Source organism: Hyperolius riggenbachi, chromosome 10, assembly GCF_040937935.1.
Source record: "Hyperolius riggenbachi isolate aHypRig1 chromosome 10, aHypRig1.pri, whole genome shotgun sequence".
NCBI classification, from domain to species: Eukaryota; Metazoa; Chordata; class Amphibia; order Anura; family Hyperoliidae; genus Hyperolius; species Hyperolius riggenbachi.
Window position 1 is genome coordinate 36,675,129 of NC_090655.1, and position 24,452 is coordinate 36,699,580.

The 24,452-nt window shown below is 45.2% G+C and overlaps 1 protein-coding gene across 8 annotated transcripts in view; it reads left to right on the forward strand.

The window, feature by feature from the left end:
- The window catches only part of CPEB3 (cytoplasmic polyadenylation element binding protein 3), a 255,613-nt gene that overhangs the window by 45,631 nt on the left and 185,530 nt on the right, over positions 1–24,452 (forward strand). For 2 of the 8 annotated variants that reach the window (XM_068257804.1, XM_068257811.1), the window contains exon 3: positions 401–460. The exons of 5 other annotated variants lie outside the window; for them this stretch is intronic. The gene's annotated coding sequence lies outside the window, so the exon portion shown is untranslated. Of the gene's footprint in view, positions 1–400; positions 461–10,165; positions 10,266–24,452 lie in introns of those variants that run through there. One more of the 8 variants, XM_068257807.1, reaches the window with a different exon arrangement.

Sequence of the window (24,452 nt, forward strand, 5' to 3'; positions counted from 1 at the left end):
ACAGTTCCGGCCAGCGCTAAGGGCTGGATCGGAGGCGGCTGACGTCAGGACATCGGCTGACGTCCATGACGTCACTCCGCTCGAGGTAAGCAAAACAAGGAAGGCCGCTCATTGCGGTCTTCATTGTTAATTCTGATCGCCGGAGGCGATCAGAATGACGTGTCCGGAGCGCCCTCTAGTGGGCTTTCATGCAGCCAACTTTCAGTTGGCTGCATGGAATAGTTTTTTTTTTATTTAAAAAAACCCTCCCGCAGCCGCCCTGGCGATCTTAATAGAACGCCAGGGTGGTTAAACTGTAATATCGCCCACTTGAGCCATAAGCAAACATGGACATTACCTTGCTTATCAGTTGTCCTTTCAGTTATAACTGACAACAACGGATATATTTTATTTCTGACAGAACTGGAAGGAATCGCTGTAAGAAGAAAATGGTGAGCGTCTGAGAGGAACTAACGGCGAGGTAAGTATGTAATATTCATATGCAGGTACATCATGTGTTTAGATTAACTTTAAGAAAGACATGGGAAAGAAAAATTATTTTCAAAAGTTTAGTAAGCATTTGATATGTTCCTGTTCAAGTACGACTATGGGCAGGTGCACACCAAAAATCGATACTGTAATCACAAACGCTAAGCGTCTTTTGAAGCTACTTTTCAAAACGATTTCAGGCATGTGCCTAGCAATTTTTTGAGCGTTTTGGTGTAGAGATTTTTTTTTTGTACAGTAAAGCTGGAAGTGTACAGCTTTTGTAAAAAAAAAAAAAAAAAAAAAGCTTGGAAAATCGCTCTGCTCTAGCATTTTTTTAGAGCAATTTCCCCCTTTCCTATACTTAAATGGATACTTAACCACTTGAGGACTACAGTCTTTCTAACCCTTAAGGACCAGGCACTTTTTTTCCACTCAGACCACTGCAGCTTTCACGGTTTATTGCTCGCTCATACAACCTACCACCTAAATGAATTTTGGCTCCTTTTCTTGTCACTAATAAAGCTTTCTTTTGGTGCTATTTGATTGCTCCTGCGATTTTTACTTTTTATTATATTCATCAAAAAAGACATGAATTTTGGCAAAAAAATGATTTTTTTAACTTTCTGTGCTGACAATTTTCAAATAAAGTAAAATTTCTGTATACATGCAGCGCGAAAAATGTGGACAAACATGTTTTTGATAAAAAGTTATAAAAGTTATAGCGTTTACAAACTATGGTGCAAAAAGTGAATTTTCCCATTTTCAAGCACCTCTGACTTTTCTGACCCCCTGTCATGTTTCATGAGGGGCTAGAATTCCAGGATAGTATAAATACCCCCCAAATGACCCCATTTTGGAAAGAAGACATCCCAAAGTATTCACTGAGAGGCATAGTGAGTTCATAGAAGATATTATTTTTTGTCACAAGTAAGCGGAAAATGACACTTTGTGACAAAAAAAAGAAAAAAAAAAAGAATCCATTTCTTCTAACTTGCGACAAAAAAAAATGAAATCTGCCACGGACTCACCATGCCCCTCTCTGAATACCTTGAAGTGTCTACTTTCCAAAATGGGGTCATTTGTGGGGTGTGTTTACTGTCCTCGCATTTTGGGGGGTGCTAATTTGTAAGCACCCCTGTAAAGCCTAAAAGTGCTCATTGGACTTTGGGCCCCTTAGCGCAGTTAGGCTGCAAAAAAGTGCCACACATGTGGTATTGCCGTACTCAAGAGAAGTAGTAGAATGTGTTTTGGGGTGTATTTTTACACATACCCATGCTGGGTGGGAGAAATCTCTCTGTAAATGACAATTTTTTCATTTTTTTTACACACAATTGTCCATTTACAGAGTTATTTCTCCCACCCAGCATGGGTATGTGTAAAAATACACCCCAAAACACATTGTACTACTTCTCCCGAGTACGGCGATACCACATGTGTGGCACTTTTTTGCACCCTAACTGCGCTAAAGGGCCCAAAGTCCAATGAGTACCTTTAGGATTTCACAAGTCATTTTGCGGAATTTGATTTCCAGACTACTCCTCACGGTTTAGGGCCCCTAAAATGCCAGGGCAGTATAGGAACCCCACAAATGACCCCATTTTAGAAAGAAGACACCCCAAGGTATTCCGTTAGGAGTATGGTGAGTTCATAGAAGATTTTATTTTTTGTCAAAAGTTAGCGGAAAATTGATTTTTATTGTTTTTTTCACAAAGTGTCATTTTCCACTAACTTGTGACAAAAAATAAAATCTTCTATGAACTCACCATACTCCTAACGGAATACCTTGAGGTGTCTTCTTTCTAAAATGGGGTCATTTGTGGGGTTCCTATACTGCCCTGGCATTTTAGGGGCCCTAAACCGTGAGGAGTAGTCTGGAAATCAAATTCCGCAAAATGACCTGTGAAATCCTAAAGGTACTCATTGGACTTTGGGCCCTTTAGCGCAGTTAGGGTGCAAAAAAGTGCCACACATGTGGTATCGCCGTACTCGGGAGAAGTAGTACAATGTGTTTTGGGGTGTATTTTTACACATACCCATGCTGGGTGGGAGAAATAACTCTGTAAATGGACAATTGTGTGTAAAAAAATCAAAAGATTGTCATTTACAGAGGTATTTCTCCCACCCAGCATGGGTATGTGTAAAAATACACCCCAAAACACATTGTACTACTTCTCCCGAGTATGGCAATACCACATGTGTGGCACTTTTTTGCACCCTAACTGCGCTAAAGGGCCCAAAGTCCAATGAGTACCTTTAGGATTTCACAGGTCATTTTGCGAAATTTGATTTCCAGACTACTCCTCACGGTTTAGGGCCCCTAAAATGCCAGTTCAGTATAGGAACCCCACAAATGACCCCATTTTAGAAAGAAGACACCCCAAGGTATTCCGTTTGGAGTATGGTGAGTTCATAGAAGATTTTATTTTTTGTCACAAGTTAGTGGAAAATGACACTTTGTGAAAAAAACAATAAAAATCAATTTTCCGCTAACTTTTGACAAAAAATAAAATCTTCTATGAACTCACCATACTCCTAACGGAATACCTTTGGGTGTCTTCTTTCTAGAATGGGGTCATTTGTGGGGTTACTATACTGCCCTGGCATTTTAGGGGCCCTAAACCGTGAGGAGTAGTCTTGAAACCAAATGTCGCAAAATGACCTGTGAAATCCTAAAGGTACTCATTGGACTTTGGGCCCTTTAGCGCAGTTAGGGTGCAAAAAAGTGCCACACATGTGGTATTGCCATACTCGGGAGAAGTAGTACAATGTGTTTTGGGGTGTATTTTTACACATACCCATGCTGGGTGGGAGAAATACCTCTGTAAATGACAATCTTTTGATTTTTTTACACACAATTGTCCATTTACAGAGTTATTTCTCCCACCCAGCATGGGTATGTGTAAAAATACACCCCAAAACACATTATACTACTTTTCCTGAGTACGGCGGTACCACATGTGTGACACTTTTTTGCAGCCTAGGTGCGCTAAGGGGCCCAACGTCCTATTCACGGGTCATTTTGAGGCATTTGTTTTCTAGACTACTCCTCGCGGTTTAGGGCCCCTAAAATGCCAGGGCAGTATAGGAACCCCACAAGTGACCCCATTTTAGAAAGAAGACACCCCAAGGTATTCCGTTAGGTGTATGGCGAGTTCATAGAAGATTTTATTTTTTGTCACAAGTTAGCGGAAAATGACACTTTGTGAAAAAAAACCAATAAAAAATCAATTTCCGCTAACTTTTGACAAAAAATAAAATCTTCTATGAACTCGTCATACACCTAACAGAATACCTTGGGGTGTCTTTTTTTCTAAAATGGGGTCACTTGTGGGGTTCCTATACCGCCCTGGCATTTTACGGGCCCAAAACCGTGAGTAGTCTGGAAACCAAATGTCTCAAAATGACTGTTCAGGGGTATAAGCATCTGCAAATTTTGATGACAGGTGGTCTATGAGGGGGCGAATTTTGTGGAACCGGTCATAAGCAGGGTGGCCTTTTAGATGACAGGTTGTATTGGGCCTGATCTGATGGATAGGAGTGCTAGGGGGGTGACAGGAGGTGATTGATGGGTGTCTCAGGGGGTGGTTAGAGGGGAAAATAGATGCAATCAATGCACTGGGGAGGTGATCGGAAGGGGGTCTGAGGGGGATCTGAGGGTTTGGCCGAGTGATCAGGAGCCCACACGGGGCAAATTAGGGCCTGATCTGATGGGTAGGTGTGCTAGGGGGTGACAGGAGGTGATTGATGGGTGTCTCAAGGTGTGATTAGAGGGGGGAATAGATGCAAGCAATGCACTGGCGAGGTGATCAGGGCTGGGGTCTGAGGGCATTCTGAGGGTGTGGGCGGGTGATTGAGTGCCCTAGGGGCAGATAGGGGTCTAATCTGATAGGTAGCAGTGACAGGGGGTGATTGATGGGTAATTAGTGGGTGTTTAGGGTAGAGAACAGATGTGAACACTGCACTTGGGAGGTGATCGGACGTCGGATCTGCGGGCGATCTATTGGTGTGGGTGGGTGTTCAGTTTGCCCGCAAGGGGCAGGTTAGGGTCTGATTGATGGGTGGCAGTGACAGGGGGTGATTGATGGGTGGCAGTGACAGGGGGTGATTGATGGGTGATTGACAGGTGATTGACAGGTGATCAGTGGGTTATTACAGGGAAGGACAGATGTAAATAATGCCCTGGCGAATTGATAAGGGGGGGTCTGAGGGCAATCTGAGCGTGTAGGCGGGTGATTGGGTGCCCGCAAGGGGCAGATTAGGGTCTGATCTGATGGGTAACAGTGACAGGTGGTGATAGGGGGTGATTGATGGGTGATTGATGGGTAATTAGTGAGTGTTTAGAGGAGAGAATAGATGGAAACACTGCGCTTGGGTGGTGATCTGATGTCGGATCTGCGGGCGATCTATTGGTGTGGGTGGGTGATCAGTTTGCCCGCAAGGGGCAGGTTAGGGGCTGATTGTTGGGTGGCAGTGACAGGGGGTGATTGATGGGTGATAGGTGATTGGCAGGTGATTGACAGGTGATCAGTGGGTTATTACATGGAAGGACAGATGTAATTAATGCACTGGTGAATTGATAAGGGGGGGGGGGGGGGGGTCTGAGGGCAATCTGAGCGTGTGGGCGGGTGATTGGGTGCCCGCAAGGGGCAGCTTAGGGTCTGATCTGATAGGTAACAGTGACAGGTGGTGATAGGGGGTGATTGATGGGTGATTGATGGGTAATTAGTGGGTGTTTAGAGAAGATAACAGATGTAAACAATACATTTGGGAGGTAATCTGACGGCGGGTTTGCGGGCGATCTAATGGTGTGGGTGGGAGATCAGATTGCCCGCAAGGGGCAGGTTAGGGGCTGATTGATGGGTGGCAGTGACAGGGGGTGATTGATGGGTGATAGGTGATTGGCAGGTGATTGACAGGTGATCAGTGGGTTATTACAGGGAAGAACAGATGTAATTAATGCACTGGCGAATTGATAAGGGGGGGTCAGAGGGCAATCTGAGCGTGTTGGCGGGTGATTGGGTGCCCGCAAGGGGCAGATTAGGGTCTGATCTGATAGGTAAAAGTGACAGGTGGTGATAGGGGGTGATTGATGGGTGATTGCTGGGTAATTAGTGGGTGTTTAGAGGAGAGAATAGATGTAAACAATGGATTTGGGAGGTGATCTGATGTCGGATCTGCGGGCGATCTATTGGTGTGGGTGGGTGATCAGTTTGCCCGCAAGGGGCAGGTTAGGGGCTGATTGTTGGGTGGCAGTGACAGGGGGTGATTGATGGGTGATAGGTGATTGGCAGGTGATTGACAGGTGATCAGTGGGTTATTACATGGAAGGACAGATGTAATTAATGCACTGGTGAATTGATAAGGGGGGGGGGGGGGGGGTCTGAGGGCAATCTGAGCGTGTGGGCGGGTGATTGGGTGCCCGCAAGGGGCAGCTTAGGGTCTGATCTGATAGGTAACAGTGACAGGTGGTGATAGGGGGTGATTGATGGGTGATTGATGGGTAATTAGTGGGTGTTTAGAGAAGATAACAGATGTAAACAATACATTTGGGAGGTAATCTGACGGCGGGTTTGCGGGCGATCTAATGGTGTGGGTGGGAGATCAGATTGCCCGCAAGGGGCAGGTTAGGGGCTGATTGATGGGTGGCAGTGACAGGGGGTGATTGATGGGTGATAGGTGATTGGCAGGTGATTGACAGGTGATCAGTGGGTTATTACAGGGAAGAACAGATGTAATTAATGCACTGGCGAATTGATAAGGGGGGGTCAGAGGGCAATCTGAGCGTGTTGGCGGGTGATTGGGTGCCCGCAAGGGGCAGATTAGGGTCTCATCTGATAGGTAAAAGTGACAGGTGGTGATAGGGGGTGATTGATGGGTGATTGATGGGTAATTAGTGGGTGTTTAGAGGAAAGAATAGATGTAAACAATGGATTTGGGAGGTGATCTGATGTCGGATCTGCGGGCGATCTATTGGTGTGGGTGGGTGATCAGATTGCCCGCAAGGGGCAGGTTAGGGGCTGATTGTTGGGTGGCAGTGACAGGGGGTGATTGATGGGTGATTGATGGGTGATTGACGGGTGATTGACAGGTTATCAGGGAAGATAGATGCATACAGTACACAGGGGGGGGGTCTGGGGGGGGGTCTGGGGAGAATCTGAGGGGTGGGGGGGTGATCAGGAGGGGGCAGGGGGCAGGGGGGGATATAAAAAAAAAATAGCGTTGACAGATAGTGACAGGGAGTGATTGATGGGTTATTAGGGGGGTGATTGGGTGCAAACAGGGGTCTGGGGGGTGGGCAGGGGGGGGTCTGAGGGGTGCTGTGGGCGATCAGTGGGCGGGGGGGGGGCAGATCAGTGTGTTTGGGTGCAGACTAGGGTGGCTGCAGCCTGCCCTGGTGGTCCCTCGGACACTGGGACCACCAGGGCAGGAGGCAGCCTGTATAATACACTTTGTATACATTACAAAGTGTATTATACACTTTGTATGCGGCGATCGCGGGGTTAACATCCCGCCGGCGCTTCCGTACGGCCGGCGGGATGTTACGGCGGGTGGGCGGAGCCAGTTGCCGGGGGAAGCGCGCGTCATCAATGACGCGATCGCTCCCCCGGCATGCCTAAAGGACGCGCCGCCTGAAGGCGTATTGCGGTCCTTTAGGCGTCCACTTTGCCGCCGCCCATGGGCTGTGGGCGGTCGGCAAGTGGTTAAGCCTCGATTAAAAAATCATTTTGGATGACTGGCGTAGGATGCTATTGCAGATGGGAACGCAAAGAAGGCCAGGCCTGTCGGCGAAAACAAAACTTAAAAAACTTAATCCCTTTAACATTGAGGCTGTATAGCCTCAGAAACACCGCAGGACCGCCTTTGCATTTGGGAAAAAATCACATCGCTCTGGTGTGATCCTTCCCATTCAAATACATTAACCAAGCGTATTTCAAAGCGTTAGCGTTTTTTAAAAGTGCTCAGAAGTTCTGTTGGTGTGCACCAGCCCTTAGAGTCAAAAAAAAATAAATCTTAGATCCAATGCCTCTTGGAAATGATGGAAAACCCTACATGACAAAATCCTCCTCAGCGACACTCATACATCTCCATTATAATTAAAGGGTTTGGCAGTTGATTGTAGGGTTGCCAGGTGCCCGGTTTTACAACGGACAGTCCGGTTTTTGTGCGCTGTGTCCGGTGCAAAAAGGCATGCTAAACCGGACAATTAAGTTGTCCGGTTTAGAGCCCCCCCCCCCCCCCCCCCCGCAGCGCAGGAGGAGAACAGCGCAGCAGAGAGAGAGCTGGGAGCAGCGGTGGAGAAGGGGGGCAATCTCCCCCCCCCCCTTCCCTCACCTTAGGGTGCTCTCTCTCCCCCGCTGTCTCCTCCAGGATGATGTGCAGGCTGGCGAGTGGCTGCAGGCGGAACTTACCTCTGTGTCGCTCCAGCGCCGGAAGTTCGGGTCCCGCAGCCGCTGAGATTCGACTCAAAAAAGATCCGGATCAAAGATCCGAATCATTCATGAGCCGGACAACACTAATCAGTCTGAATAGTGTTGTCCGGCTCATGAATGATTCGAATCTTTGATCCGGATCTTTTTTGAGTCGAATCTCAGCGGCTGCGGGACCCGAACTTCCGGCGCCTGCGACACAGAGGTAAGTTCCGCCCGCAGCCACCCGCCAGCCTGCACATCATATTGGAGGAGACAGCGGGGGAGAGAGAGCACCCTAAGGTGAGGGAAGGGGGGGGAGATTGCCCCCCTTCTCCACCGCTGCTCCCAGCTCTCTCTCTGCTGCACTGTTCTCCTCCTGCGGGGGGGGGGGGGGGGGGGAGGCACCTGGCTACCTAACCTATTCTGGGCACATATAGCCCCTGGCTACCTATTCCGGGCACATATACCCCCTGGCTACCTATTCCGGGCACATATAGCCCCTGGCTACCTATTCCGGGCACATATAGCCCCTGGCTACCTATTCTGGGCATATATAGCCCCTGGCTACCTATTCTGGGCACATATAGCCCCTGGCTACCTATTCTGGGCACATATAGCTCCTGGCTACCTATTCTGGGCACATATACCCCCTGGCTACCTAATCTGGGCACATATACCCCCTGGCTACATATACTGGGACATATATACCCCTGCCTACGTATACTGGGTCATTTACACCCCTGCCTACATATACTGGGACATATATACCCCCTGGCTACATATACTGGGCACATATATCCCTGGCTACATATACTGGGAACACTGGCTGTTTGTCATTATGTGCATTTACTGGTGAAAAGCTGTCTCTTTTGTGCATTTACTGGTGAAAAGCTGTCTCTTATTATGTGCATTTACTGGTGAAAAGCTGTGTCTTATTATGTGCATTTACTGGTGAAAAGCTGTCTCTTGTGCATTTACTGGGGAAAAGCTGTCTCTTATTATGTGCATTTACTGGCGAAAAGGTGTCTCTTATAATGTGCATTTACTGGTGAAAAGCTGTCTCTTATGTGCAGTTACTGGTGAAAAACTGTCTCTTATGTGCACTGGACCAGTACTACTGGTGAGGACAGTTAGTGACATGGCTATGTACTCTGTAATGTGCTGCAGAAGATGTCAGTGCGATATAAATACTATAAAAATGTTTTTTAAAAAGCCCATTGCTTAGCCCCACTCTACATAAAAGTGCGCTTCTGACTCCGCCCCTAACTCCACCCCTAACTCCACCCCTTGTCCGGTTTTCTCCATCAGCCGACCTGGCAACCCTAGTTGATTGAGGAAAAAAAAAAAGCCTGTGTGAAACAACCTTAGAAGAACTTTGAACTCTGGATTTAAATCACAGCGATCCTGTTTGTACATGCAGTACATTCAGTGGCGTAGCTTAGGAGCTGTGGGCCCCGATGCAAGTTTTACATGGGGCCCCCCCAAGCAATCTCCATACATATCAATTGATACGTCGCGCCAAAACCTGCCAATGGCAACTACAGTGTCAGAGGTGCAAGAAGGGAATGGGGAGCAGTTTGTTAATGATTACCACTATTCAAAGTATCTATAGAAGTGATTATTATGAGCACAGGACCAATAGAGAGCTGATACTGCAATTCAGAGAGGGCCCTACGGGGCCCCGATGCGGTCGCTACCTCTGCACGCCCTATTGCTACGCCCCTGAGTACATTATTGACATAATATATAATACTAGTGGTCCTAAGCCCGTTTAAAAAAGGGTAGGTCTTCATTGCACATGCACCCGCCGCGCACGCAGCCGAGCCACGCGCGCGCCCCTGCGCAGAGCGCAGATGGGACACTCACTGGGACACGGGATGCAGAGGCAGTAGGGTTTTATTATATAGGATATAACAGATGGTATTATTTCACAATGGGATCAGATCCACTTTGCAATTATGAAATATGTATATAATGCTGTGTATTTCATGACACTGAGATGCTGACAGTCCCTGCTGGACAGGCACTGCCGCAGCATCACACAGCAGCCTTCCTCCCTTGAATAGTGCTATTGATGGACACGTGAGCGTGTCATTGTCTCCCCATCCTGCCCTGCACAAGCGCTCGCTGCGCCATGTATCAGCTGACGCTACGTGGGCGGGGTCAGCTCTGACTGTCACTGCTGCAGTTCTGGAAGCCAACCCGGCGAAGTCATGCGCTCCTGCCATCAAGGACTACATCTCCCGGGAGCCTCTTCGCGCGCATGCGCGCTCTCACGCCAGTTGTCAAAGTGCTCTTGGCGATCGGTCGCTCGCCAGCAATAGGCAAGGCAAAAAGAAGGACACACTAGCATTCTTTTATCGATCTGTAAAAGTGATCACGAAAAAGGTAATTATGACCGACCACCGCAGTATAATGCATGCTGATATGAATTTTCCAAGGCAGCGCATGTGTTAATTAGCATTAATGTGTGCTGATCATCTGCACCAAGGTGGCTGGAGGGTGATGTTTATTATGGGTCTGTGTCCTATGTAGGAAAAAAATAACGTCTGTCTAGTTATGAGCAAGACCAGGCTCTGGTGGATTGTGGGTCTTGACCTTGAGCAAGCAGGGGAGTTTATGCTGGGGTATAATTAGTGTTTGATTACATACCGACCACTGCTTATGATGTGCTGGGGTGGCCACTCGCTATGTACTATCAATGGGAAATCTACTATGATCTGTCAAAATAATTGCAGGATTTTGGAGGTACACTGGCGCAAATATTACATCATTACAAAGGTGTATCTAGTTTTTGTATAAACTGGTTTTATAATGTATTCCATGTCCATTGCCACCTATAATTAACTGATATTTTTATAACACAAGCATTTTTTTATTGCTGCTTAGCTGCTTCATTTTGGGTGTTGTTATTGACAGGTCAGCATACACCCTATTAAACAAGTAGCCACCCCATGTAGTAGGGCATAGTTTATGATAATTAATGTCAAGTCACAACGCTTAGGTTATCATCATTGTCAATGCTTAGCCTTACGGTAGCTGCATCATAGAATATTAGTGTCCATTGAATACATTAAGTGTATAGGATTATATTACAGTGGAATGTACTTTTGGATTTTGGTAAGCCAAATGAAAACATCCCAGATACCTTGTTTTGTAAGTATGTACAGCTCCTGCAATTAGTGCATGCATGTATGTAAACAAGGTGTCTTCTGTGAAGCGTCGCTGTCAAAATATTTCATAACCGATGACAAAGCAGTCATTTGCATATCTCGCCAGCCTAACAGGGTCACTTCAAAGGTTAAATGAACAGCAGCAATAGAAAATATGTTAGAGTTCATGACGCAGGACTTTGTCATGCTGAACTCATGCAAGCTGTGTGGGGCCTCAGGGTATAGTGCATAGTGTGCCAGAACTGAGGCGGATGATACTGCGTTGCTGCTGCAGTGTTGTACTGCAGCATAGAGAGGGATGCGAGAGATGCCCCAGTGTGCTGAGCCTCTCTGCAGACCCTCAGGACTCACAGTCTTTGGCTTCTTCCTCTTCCTGGCTGCCCTTCAGTTCTTCCAAAACAACAGCCAGAGTTAATGTCACCCAAGTCCTGCAGATTAGCACATAGCCTCCGCTGCCAGAAGTTGCATTGACAGATCAGGTTGCCTTGTCCAAACTGATGTCTGCCAAGAAGACTAATGACATTGCTCCTTTTATTTCCTGCTGCGTGTAGCCAGTCCTTTGAAATATACGTAGATCGTGCACCAGAGATGTAAACTGGCATATAAATTCTCATTTGCTGGCTTTTTTTCTGTTTTTATTATACTAAGGATGTGTTGATGAGGATGTATTTAAAGTGTACCTGTTCCTTACACATTTGTCAGCCATCTTACAGGCTTATAGGAGGCATCATATAGTGGCTGGATAGTGTAATGGTTAAGGGCTCTGCCTCTGACACAAGAGACCTGGGTTCAAATCCTGGCGCTTCCAGTTCTTTGGGTGAGACTCCCTGAGGGCCAGTGCACATCAAAAACTGCTAGCGGAACCGCAAACTCTTAGCGGGTTTTGAAGCGGTTTTCAGAGCGAATCTAGTGATTTTCTAATCATGCCTAGCGGTTTTTGGCGCATTTTTGTGTTGCGTATTTTTATATTTGTTACAGTAAAGCTGTAACTGAACAGCTACAGTTAAAAAAAAAACGCTTGGAAAACAGCTCTGATCTAGCTATACTGAACATTGAGGCAGAATCGCCTCAGAAATCAGCAAAAATGCTGCAGGACCGGAGATTGCGTTTGGGGAAAAAATGAATCGCTCTGGTGTGCACCAGCCCATTGCAATACATTAGCCAAACAGTTTTCAAAAACGCTCAGAACCGCTTTTGGTGTGCACCAGCCCTTACACTGCTAGTGCCTACTGAGTGCGCTCTAGCGGCTGCCTCGCAAGTGCTTTGAGTACGACAAGAGAAAAGTGCTATACAAATAAAGGAATTATTATTATTATTATTATTATTATTATTATTATTATTATTATCATCATCATCATAGCAGCCACACTTATTATATGATCCCTGGAAGAGGGAAGAAACAAGACCTGTAGTTACGTTTGTGAAAACGATGTGCAATCTTGCGCTAAACGACCACCACTTCTGGTTATTCTTAATACAACCACTGGCTGCTCCTCGACCCCGGCTGAAGGGTATAACTGTAGCACAAAAAGAAAAATAGAAAAGGGGGGAGCGCTCCGTAGTGTATTAAACCTTTTAATTGGATACCACGCTAGGGTTAAAAACACTTACAAGAATATAAAAAACATCAAGCATATCGAGGGTGAGTACCCCCAGAAGAAAGACCTTGGATGGCAACCTGTTCCTCCTCTGTGGCCAGCAGCGGGGGTGGTCCTAGGTGTTCATGGACAACGGAAGCCTATCCTCTGGTCACTGGATGCAGTAACTTCGCAACGCGTTTCGGCGTCTCCACGCCTTTGTCAAGCCAGCAGCGGGGGTGGTCCTAGGTGTTCATGGACAACGGAAGCCTATCCTCTGGTCACTGGATGCAGTAACTTCGCAACGCGTTTCGGCGTCTCCACGCCTTTGTCAAGCTTGACAAAGGCGTGGAGACGCCGAAACGCGTTGCAAAGTTACTGCATCCAGTGACCAGAGGATAGGCTTCCGTTGTCCATGAACACCTAGGACCACCCCCGCTGCTGGCCACAGAGGAGGAACAGGTTGCCATCCAAGGTCTTTCTTCTGGGGGTACTCACCCTCGATATGCTTGATGTTTTTTATATTCTTGTAAGTGTTTTTAACCCTAGCGTGGTATCCAATTAAAAGGTTTAATACACTACGGAGCGCTCCTCCCTTTTCTATTTTTCTTTTTGAGTTACGCTTGTGCAGGCAAAGTACACAGGATCACTTATTTTAGCAGCATTTTGCGGCGCTAGTCTACTTTAGGGGACTCCGCAAGAAACCTCATAGGGAAATTCAGCTAACGTGATTGGGCGGATGGCACCCTATCTCACTGCTAGGTTGTACTACACTATTTGGCCAGTCACAATGCTTTGTGCTGTAGAGGGTGCTGTGATTGGAGAACTGTTCCCTATGAAGTTTCCTGCTGGGTCCCCTAAAATAGACTAGTGTCTTTTTTCACCATCAGGTAACCCCACAATAGGACACACATGTTGTTACCAAACACTGCCATTCAGTGTTGGTGGCCGGGTGGCTGAACTGCCTGACAGATGAGCAGTTCAGCCACCCATGGAAAAGAGGCCAAAGAGGGGAGCCATGTATCAGGGGGAGTATGAGTGATGGACGGCCACAACCTTAAGCCCCTTGCAGTTGCAAACTATGCACCCCCCAGTAGTTATGCTTCTGCTTGCCTGGATTTATCATTAATTGATATTGCATCTTTTAGGGAAAAACTGTGTGGCCAGTAAAGGTGGCCATACACTGGTCAATTTGCCATCAGATCGACCAACAGATAGATCCCTCTCTGATCGAATCTGATCAGAGAGGGATCGTATGGCTGCTTTTACTGCAAACAGATTATGAATCGATTTCAGCATGAAACCGATCACAATCTGTGGTGGTGCTGCCGCTAACGCCGGCGCCCCCCCTTCCCGCATACATTACCTGCTCCGGCCGGCGTGAGTCCCCCCGGTCACCGCTGTCTCTTCTCCGCCGGGTTTCCGGACCGGCTGGCTTCACTTCTTTCTGTCCGGGGAAGTTTAAACAGTAGAGGGCGCTCTACTGTTTAAACTTCCTGCCGGGACAGGAAGTTCAGTGAAGCTGCAGCCCTGGAGCCCAGCGGAGAAGAGACAGCGGTGACCAGGGGACTCGCGCCGGCCGGAGCAGGTAATGTATTGCCGCTGTATTGCGTCGGTCGTCGGGCATTGAAACGCCTCTATCGACGCACTTCGACCCGCCGGCGACCGAGCAAAATCTTCCGCACGGACAGAACGACGGGAACGATTGATTTTGGACGGAAATTGATCATTCTGGCAGCGTTTGCGCAACGATTTCACAGCCGATCAAATCTGCTGTATATCGGCGGAGAAATTGTTAGGTGTATGGGCCCCTTGAGGCTGTGTTTGAACAGTCTCTTCTCCCCTTAAAAGTTATGGCCATCGCTTTCTGTATCTTGGTCCACCTCAATGGCCATTCTGTGTTATCAGCTCATCACTGTGTGTGGATGGCAGACATGGCCCCTCATCCACGCACATTCATGTACTACAAGCAGCTATAATCCCTTACATAGTGGTTGTTTTTTGTTTGTAAGACCTGTCTGACAATAACAATAAAATAAATGTTAAGGCAAGCTAGCTATAACCATAAGGCTTGGTCCATACAGCATTCACTGCAGTGTGTTGTAGTGCAGCATACTCTGGACAGCCAGGCAACAGACGGGTACAATGGATCCTGATTTTCATAGGAATTCTTGAAAATACATCCATTGTGGTTTTGTGTGTTGTGATACTATACAACCCTGCAACCTTTCTGGACGGCAGATGCATTGGCTGTAGCTTGCCTTTTTATTGTCAGACATTAGTGGCTGATTGAAGGCTCTGCCTCTGACACCGGAGACCAGGGTTTGAATCTCAGCTCTTCCTGTTCAGTAAGCCTGCATCTATTCAGTGAGGAGTCCTTGGGCAAGCCTCCCTAACACTGCTACTGCATACTGAGTGCACCTGAGTGGCTGCAGCTCTAGCCCTTTGAGTCCGCAAGGAGAAACAACCCTAAATATAAGTAAAGGTCTTAGAGCCTGTGGAGTTGATTCACTATAATAAATAGAATGCCTTATCAGAGTTAACATACCTTATCAGAGTTAAGGTGCCTTATCAGAGTAGCATAACGAGCGCTACAAACTTATGCCTGCTGATTGACAATGACGAGAGCTCCACTTGTCCTGCCCTGAGCCCCTGCGGGTCCAATCACTTTAAAGGACATTATCCCCACACTTTGATTGGCCCAATAGGCTGCCTGTCAAGTTTCCTGTCAAGTGATAGGCAGCCAATCAAAGTGCGGGGATAATGTTCCTTAAAGTGATTGGACCCGCATGGGCTCAGGGCAGGACGAGTGGAGCTCTCGTCATTGCCAATTAGCAGGCATAAATTCGTAGCGCTCGCTATGCTACACTAATGAGGCATGTTAATTCTGATAAGGCACATTAACTCTGATAAGGCACGCTATTTGTTATAGTGAATCTACCTCTGTGTGTATGAAACGCCGTGCAAACGCACCACAATCTCCGTATAAGAACGCATTGTGGCCGTAGTACCGTTGTGCTGCATTCGCACTGTGATTGTAGTGATGTGCTGTAGTCTGAACATTCTGCTTTTCAAAAAGCGCAACATGGCACAACTGTCTGTAACTGAGTACACCTGCCCCCCAAAACCGAGCTGAACCATCTCTCCAGGTACCGTAGGGTAGAGGTGATGCTCATCATATGGCGTGGCCCATCAAGTCACTAGATGCTCAAACCTTAGGTCGCTGGAAAAGCCAGTAGAAAGGTTGGCACTCCAATAACAAAATTCCTAAGTTGATGCAACGGTGTGCCTCTATATCAGGAGGAGCCATGCAGGAAATATGTGCAGATGGGAGAACTCTGGTGGGATGTGCACTCTCAGGCAAAAGAATTCCTGCATTGCTTACCTTGGTAAAGAGTCATGTTGTTGTCTCTAAACATTGGAATTATAGTATGCAGCAATAAATGTAGATATTTAGCATTTGTCAGATTGCCAACCTTTCTCACTGCTCTCTCCAGGTCCCATGGCACTATACTAAGATGGAAATTCTGTTGCCATGGAATTGGCCAGTTGTTCTAAAATGAAGGCTGTGGTTGGCCGTGGTGAAAAACACCCTAGGGCTGCATCAGATAAATAGAAAGTGTCCTCATAAATTTGAAAAAAGTCAGTGCTTGAATCGACATTTTTATTATTTTTTAATTTACCGGTATATAGCGCCAACATCTTCCATAGGGCTGTACATAGTACAAAACAAACATTGGGGAACTTTTATACATGAGAAGTTCAAGACCCTGTACAATCATGACATCCAGCGGTACAAATATTTACATAGTTCATGTGTGGTTTGAGGATAAAGTACAGCAAAATAAGAAACACTAGGAGGAGGTCCCTGCCCTTGCGAGCTTACAGTCTAGAGGGTAGTGTGGTGAAGACACTTGGACGATCTGCAAAGCGCTCAAAAAACGCCCAGTGTGAACTAGCTCTAATCACCAAATCTTGTATTTAGGTAAAATACGGAACAGCAATTGTTTAAAAATAAATGAAAATCTTGTCAACTAATAAACATGAGGGTGATCCATGATGTCCTTGTGCTGTATGGCAGCTGTTGGCATAGAAAATATAAAAAGGTAGAGGAATGAATGGACTCCACTACATATCCCCATTGTATAAACACGCAATAATAACAGTAAGTCAAGAAAAGAGATGACTTCTGCAGGGTCCTAAGCATCCCTACTGTTATGTAATGAGCTACTTGAAAACAACCCAAAGCCAAAGGTTGTGAAATATCCTTCAAAGTTCCCTGACTTACAATAGACATTGTGAAAGGGAACTTGGAAGTGAGAGGGCTATTATTTTCTATTCTAATTAATAGAATTAATAATTCTAATTATTTTCTTCTAAACAATACCAGTTGCCTGGCAGTCCTGTCTTTCTGATCTCACACACACACTCGCACACCTGAAACAAGAATGCAGCTTATCCAGTCAGACTTGAGTCAGAAACCTCTGATCTGCATGCTTGTTCAGGGTCTATGGCTAATGGCTCCTACACATGCCAAACAAAATACACAGCAGGACCACGGACATGACAATTTGTTGAAACGACATGTCTTTTCTGCAAATCGACCAACTGAACAACCAACTCATCTAAATACTGCCTGCGCAAGTAAAACAGTGGGCATGACATGTCTGTATTCAGAACAATTGTCATTGTACACATGCGGCCAACTGCACGATATCAGCCCAACAGTCCTGTGAGTTGATGCGCCGGATGGATTTTGCAGAGTGCCTAATATCAGTCGCTCATCTTGTTGTTTGGCTACAATTTGTACACCTATATTGTATATTAGTATATATATAAACTATTACTATAGATTACTACTCAGGGAAGCATATTGTGCAGCTAGAAACCTGCATACCAGATGGATTAAATGCTAGGTGGGATGTAAATTTGATCTATTGGCTTTTGCTCCTTTAGTAATGTTATAATAAATTACATTTTGTTTTAATGCTCAGGATCTATTCATCTTTTGTACAATTTTGATAAGTGTCTTTAAAACGATGTAAGGTCTGTGAGGGACACACCTGTTGTGGGTGTGTCTCTAGCGATAAAGGTGTGAGCAAATGTTTGTATATTTGGGCTATGAGTAAGGACATTGCTGTCCGAAACATGTCAGCCTTTTACTTTCGTCTTGTGGTCGCTCGATGAGATCGTTTGGATGCCACCCATCGGAGAGTGCGGATATTCCTTTTTTCAATGTGCTGTCGCCCTTGGATCGGATACTTCCGGTGCTCCGCAACAGACTGCGGACTGTGAATAGAATGAATAGACTTTCATTGCTTCTGCGGCCCCTTGCGGTAAAATAGGGTAATACAACACAGGTTATTGTTATTATTTTGTATTTTTTATAGTGCTGACATTTTCCGCAGTGCTGTACAGACTATATTGTCTTGTCACTTAACTGTCGATTAGAGGGGCTCACAATCTAATCCCTACCGTAGTCATATGTGTATGCATGTATCGTGTAGTGTATCAGGGCTGTGGAGTCGGAGTTGGAGTTGAAGAGTGTGAGTTGGAGCAATTTTGGGTACCTGGTGTCGGAGTCAGTGGTTTTATTAACTGAGGAGTCGGAGTCGGATGATTTTTGTATCAAATCCACAGCCCTGGTAAGTGTTAGACTAAGAAGTCGGAGAGTTGGAGTCGGAGCCATTTTGGGTACCTGGAGTCTGAGTTGGTGGCTGAGGAGTTGGATAATTTTTGGACTGTTGTGTAAGTGTATGTATCATAGTCTAGGGCCAATTTTAGGGGGGAGCCAATTAACTTATCTGTATGTTTTTGGGATGTGCGAGGAAACCGGAATGCGCGGCGGAAACCCACGCAAACACTGTGATTCGAACCAGGGACCCTCACTGCAAGGCGAGAGCGTTAACCACCATGCCACCGTACTGCCCTGGTTTAAGCTACAAGTGTAAAATGCTATACATGCAAGAAGGCCCACAAATATCCATGAAATACTGTAGAAGCATTCTGCATGCTAGAGTGGGCCAAAATTACAAGAGTAGAAAGACTTTTAGTTGGATACAAAACAAGGTGCTTACATACTACAGTATGGGCCACAAGGGTTGTTCCTAAGCCTTTCTAGAAGGTCCAGAGTTTGGTGCCACAGCTAATGTTTCAATTGTTTTAGTTATAAAGTTCATGAAATTAGTAACTATGCCACAACATTTGCAAATATGGTGTTTTTTTCGATGTAACGTTTCCTGCAGTAGTTACTACTTTTCACTTGCAAAGTTAATATGTCATTTGTTCAGGGATGCCCCAGACATGGACATGCTACAGTGTGTCGAATACAGATGGAGGCACCAAGGAAAGCTGAGATAATTACGCTTCATTTGCTAGGAGGGTACTCCAGGGACATACAAGTAAAAAAGGCACCTGGAAAAAAAGGGTGCAGAGGTTTGCCGCTTGTATAATATTGCTAAAATTCGTGATATTCTACTACTGAATTCTGATGGTAAAATATCGGTAATATTCAGGGCTGTGGAGTCGAGGAGTCTGAGTAGTTTTTGAGCACCTGGAGATTTGGAGTCAGTGATTTCATTAACTGAGGAGTCAGAGTTGGATGGTTTTTGTACAAAATCCACAGCCCTGGTAAGTATTTGACTAAAGAGTCGGAGTCGAGGAGTCTGAGCCATTTTGGGTACCCGGAGTCGGTGGTTTCATAAACTGAGGAGTCAGAGTTGGAGTCGGAAGATTTTTGTACTGACTCCACAGCCCTGGTAATATTTACCTATATTTTACTATGGCTAAACCTAACCCTACTCTCACACAGAACCCTCCCTCTACCAATGCCTAACCTGAAGACCCCCACTGGTGGTGCCTAACCCTAAGACTCACCTCTCCCCCCGTAGTGCTTATCCGTAAGACCCCCCCCCCCCCCCAAACCTTTCCTCCCTCCTCTACCGCAAAAACACGATGTTCGGCAACCAAGGTAAATTAGAGGTAATGATTTGAAATATCGGCACACAATAGAAACCCGAGAGCCGCGGCTTGTGGAAATGAAAATAGTGGCATTACTGCTTACCAGCCGCCCATAGCTGCCAACATTTACCTTGGTTGTCACATATCATGGCCATGCTGTTTGCGGCAAAGGAGGGAAATTTTGGCGGCAGCCATGTGCCCAAATTTCCTTTCTTTACCGCTAATCTTGGCTTTTATAAAAGAATCCTATTGCGGCGCTGTTTTTCCCGAAAGGGCTCCTGAATCCTATTTCCCTGCTTTGATGCCAGGGATGGAAGCCAAGGTTGAGCTGTTAGGAGATGAGACGTAATCTTCCAGCTCTCTACCATTCTTGCCTCTGCGGTTACTGGCACACTGGAGGAATGCTCACTCTATTATTAGACCTATTAGTTTGGTTGCACATCACTTTCTTTCGCTTTTGTGATAGGAGACCTAAAAACTGACAACAGAATTAAGAGGTGTTGGGAGAAAGATCTGCCGTCCCTATTTACCACCAGCTGCTATTTATGGAGAAGAATGAGTTATGGTAACCACTGTTTGTTCCCTTCCTTAGCGTCTCTCCATTCCTCTGTTGTGGATGAGGGACAGCAGTGAAAGGTCATGTGACACTTGCATAGATGTCGATGAGTCATTTCCTTATTTCTACTGCGTCATTAAAACCATTTCCCCCTCAAAAGTGGACTTCACCAGCGTAAATAGTCATAAGCATACCTATAATACTGGAAGTTGTGCAAGAGAAGTTCTCTGCATTCCATTCCATAATCTTGTTGCACTGAAGAAATGTGACACAGGCCAGCAATTCTTTCCAAAGAGCCATAAATTTCTCCCAGTTATTTCTTCCACAAACTCATGAGATGAGGAATACAGAAGTATTAATACAAGAGATTGAAGTTCACTATAGTCTAGATTAATTGACTGAATATAACTTCATGGATAAAATTGCTTAAAGAGGAACCCTAACAACATATAGTAGAATGTAGTCCATTATTTAGGATACACATTTTTGTGATAAATATGCTGCTTTCAGCATCAGAAAATCTTCCTATAGCTATACAGTATATAGGGCTCTGGATTTGGAGCCGAGAAGTTGGAGTTGGAGCAATTTTGGGTATCTGGATTCCGAGTTGGAGTCGGTGGTTTCTTAAACTGAGGAGTTGGAGATGATTTTTGTACAAAATCCACAGCCTTGGTAAGTGTTAGGGTCGGTTCACACTTGTTTAACCATTTAAGCCTTCTGGACGTAGAGGCTACGTCCAGAAGGCCATGTGCGCTCCCGTGGCCGATTGCGCGTGTGCACGCTCCCGGCCGCGTTTTTTTTAGCCGAGGGATCAATGAATTGGGCCATGGTGTCCGATCAGTGATCCTTTTCCCCTGCAGAAAAAGCGACGGCTTCTCTCGGAAGCCTCGCTTTTTCTGCCTCTTAAGTCCCTTAAAGCGTACATGTTACGCTTAGAGTGATGTAATTGTAAACAAACTCATGGCTGCCATCTTGTGGCCAAATAGTAAAACTACATCTACATGTAAAAAAATAAACACATATTTACATAAAAAAATAACAATTTACATCCCACCCTCCCAAAAATACTCATATACCATGTTTAACCACTTCTCTACCACAGGGTTTTTCACCTAAGAACCACAGCAATTTTAACATTTCAGGGAGGCAAGGGTTAATGGGCTTAATGGGGGTATAATTTATTTTAAAAAACCCTCACTGATGCTGATCACTCACTAATGCTGTATTGGTTATCTGAGATCCTCTCACGAGTGATCTCAGTAACTGTAACAGCATAGTGACTGATTCAATGTTTACACACATTCTGAATGAATGAGCACTGTCATTGGCTTTGGCAGTGCTCATTCAAACTTGTAAGCACTATGATTGGCTGACCAGCGGGTGCCGAACGCGGCCGCACATCCACGCGACCGCGCATCCGCGTGCACGCGATCGCGCACGCGAACGCTCACAGCGGGAAAACAAACAGGAGTTGCCTATCTACGCCCCTGTGCCCCAGGTGAATTTTAAAGGGGCGTAGATAAGCGTGGCAAGGGTTGCTAAGTGGTTAATAAAAAAAAAAAAAAAAAAAAGTAAATATTTACCTAAGGGTCTAAACTTTTTAACCACTTTACCTCCGCCCGTACGAATTTCTCCGTCCCTATTTCCATCCTTTCACCCCCAGGGACGGAGAAATCTGTACTTTCCGCGCTGCCCGCACTCCGGCTCGTAAACACGCCGCCCGCCGCTCGCCCGGAGATCAATGAATGGGAAAATCCATTCCCGTTCGTTGATCTGAGCCCTGCAATGATCCGCTGCTTTTCCGCTAAGCAGCGCGATCATTGTGAAAAAAAAAAAAACTTACCCAGCCTCCTAGTACTTCCTCCAAGCGTCCGGAAGGACGCTTGGAGGTCGCATTAACCTTCCTGGCAGTAAGCCTGAGCTGAGCTCGGGCTATGCCACGCAGGAAGATATCTCAGCCCCTGGTGGAGCGATTTGCTCCATTTAAAATGCTGTACGCGCAGCTAGCACTTTGCTAGCCGCGCGTACAGCTTGATCGCCGCCGCTTTGCGGCGATCGCCCATACGCAGCGGCGCAAGAGGGCCCCCCCCCCCCCCGCGCCAGAGCCCTGCGCTGCCCGGACCAATGAGTTCCGGGCAGCGCTATGGGCTGGATCGGAGGTGTCTGACGTCAGAACGTCGGCTGACGTCCATGACGTCATTCCGATCGTCGCCATGGCGACAGGAGAAGCCAAACGGGAGCGCGTTATATACGCGTTCCCCTGTTTGCTATTGATGCCGGCGACGATCGCACTAGAGGGACACATGCGCCCTCTAGTGGTGTTTCATGTAGCTACCACTCTGGTAGCTTTACATGAAACACAAAATTTTTTTTTAAAAAAAAAAAGGATTTTTGCCATTTTGGCAAAAAAAATTAACCGCCAGGAGGGTTAAACAAAAAGTTACTGTTGCCATCTTGTGGCCAAATAGTAAAACTACACCCTAAAGCATTTTTCACATACAAATCATTACTTATACACAAAAAATTTACTCATTACCTCCCACACTCCTCCATTTTTTTTTAATTTTTTTTTTTGTAATTAAAAAAAAATTAAAAAATTTACAATTAAAAAAAATACATAAATAGTTACCTTAATGACTGAACTTTTTAAATTTTTATGTCAGGAGGGTACAACACTGTTACTTTATAAACTATGGGCTTGTAATTAGGGATGGACGCAAACTGAAAAAAATGCACCGTTATTTCCAAATAAAATATTGGCGCCAAACATTGTGATAGGGACATAATTTAAACGGTTTTATAACCGGGATAAATGGGCAAATACATTTCATGGGTTTTAATTACAGTAGCATACATTATTTAAAAACTGTAATGGCCGAAAACTGAAAAATAATGAATTTTTTCCCACATTTTTCCTATTTTCCCATTAAAACATATTTAGAATAAAATAATTCTTGGCATAATGTCCCACCTAAAGAAAGCCTAATTGGTGGCGGAAAAAACAAGATATAGTTCATTTCATTGTGATAAGTAATGATAAAGTTATAGATGAATGAATGGAAGGAGTGCTGAAAGGTGAAAATTGCTCTGGTGCTCAAGGGGTAAAACCCCTCAGTGGTGAAGTGGTTAAATATGCATGTAAAGATGAAATATTTCTATTGTTTATTTTTATTATTATAAGCTTGTAAATGGTGATGGATGCAAAATGGAAAAAGTGCACTTTTATTCCAAATAAAATATTGTCGCCATACATTGTGATAGGGACATAATTTAAATGGTGTAATACCCGGGACTATTAGGCAAATATAATACATGGGTTTTCATTATGGAGGCATGTATTATTTTAAAACTATAATGGCCTGAAAACTGAGAAATAATGAATTGTTTCCATTTTTTTTTTAATTTATTCTTCCTGTTAAAATGCATTTACAGTAAAGTAGCTTTTAGCAAAATGTACCCCCCAAAGAAAGCCTAATTGGTGGCGGAAAAAAACAAGATATAGATCAGGTCATTGTGATAAGTAGTGATAAAGTTATAGGTTAATGAATGGGAGGTGAACATTACTCGGATGCATAAAGTGCGATTTCGGTTTAAATAAGCTGTCCTAAGCCTTATAAATAGACACCTGTTGTAGGGTAAGATTACTTTACAGAGGCCCTCATTGAGTTGCATTAAAATTTGGTAATACCATCTCAAATCAAAGCAATTCATGTTTTATACATAATTGTATGTACAGTGCAGGCAACACATACCAGGTAGTTGAGAACCGGTGAACACACAAGACAATGGCCTGCATGCAATTCACTTTTTCTCCTGCGTAATATTTTCACATCTTGGCATAAAATGCCTTTTTAAGCCACCAGCAAGCAAGAAAATACTCAAAATAATTTTTATGTATTTCACCAACTTTTTCAGTTAATTTAAAGAGAATATGAAAATAAGCTCCCAGGAGAGAACGTTAATTGTATATGGACCAATATCTGCATTTTATTTACCCTTTTATAAAAGTGATGAAAGAAATTCTATGTTCGATCATCCAAAAAAATGCCTAGTTGAAGCTTTGCACTTTTTATGACTAGGTCTCTTAGGTTTTCACAGAATGCATTGCCAAGCATCAATTGATTTATCGCCTGCATGCTGCCACACCCAGTGAACAATCATTATTATTTTGGCCATGTAGTAGGTCAGTGTCACTTGGAAGTTAGTGGAGACTGTTGTTACAACCGTATTGAACTTTCTTCTGAAAAGGTGCTGCTAGAGTCTGCAGGGCTGTGAAGTTGGAGTCAGAGTCGAGGAGTCGGAGCAATTT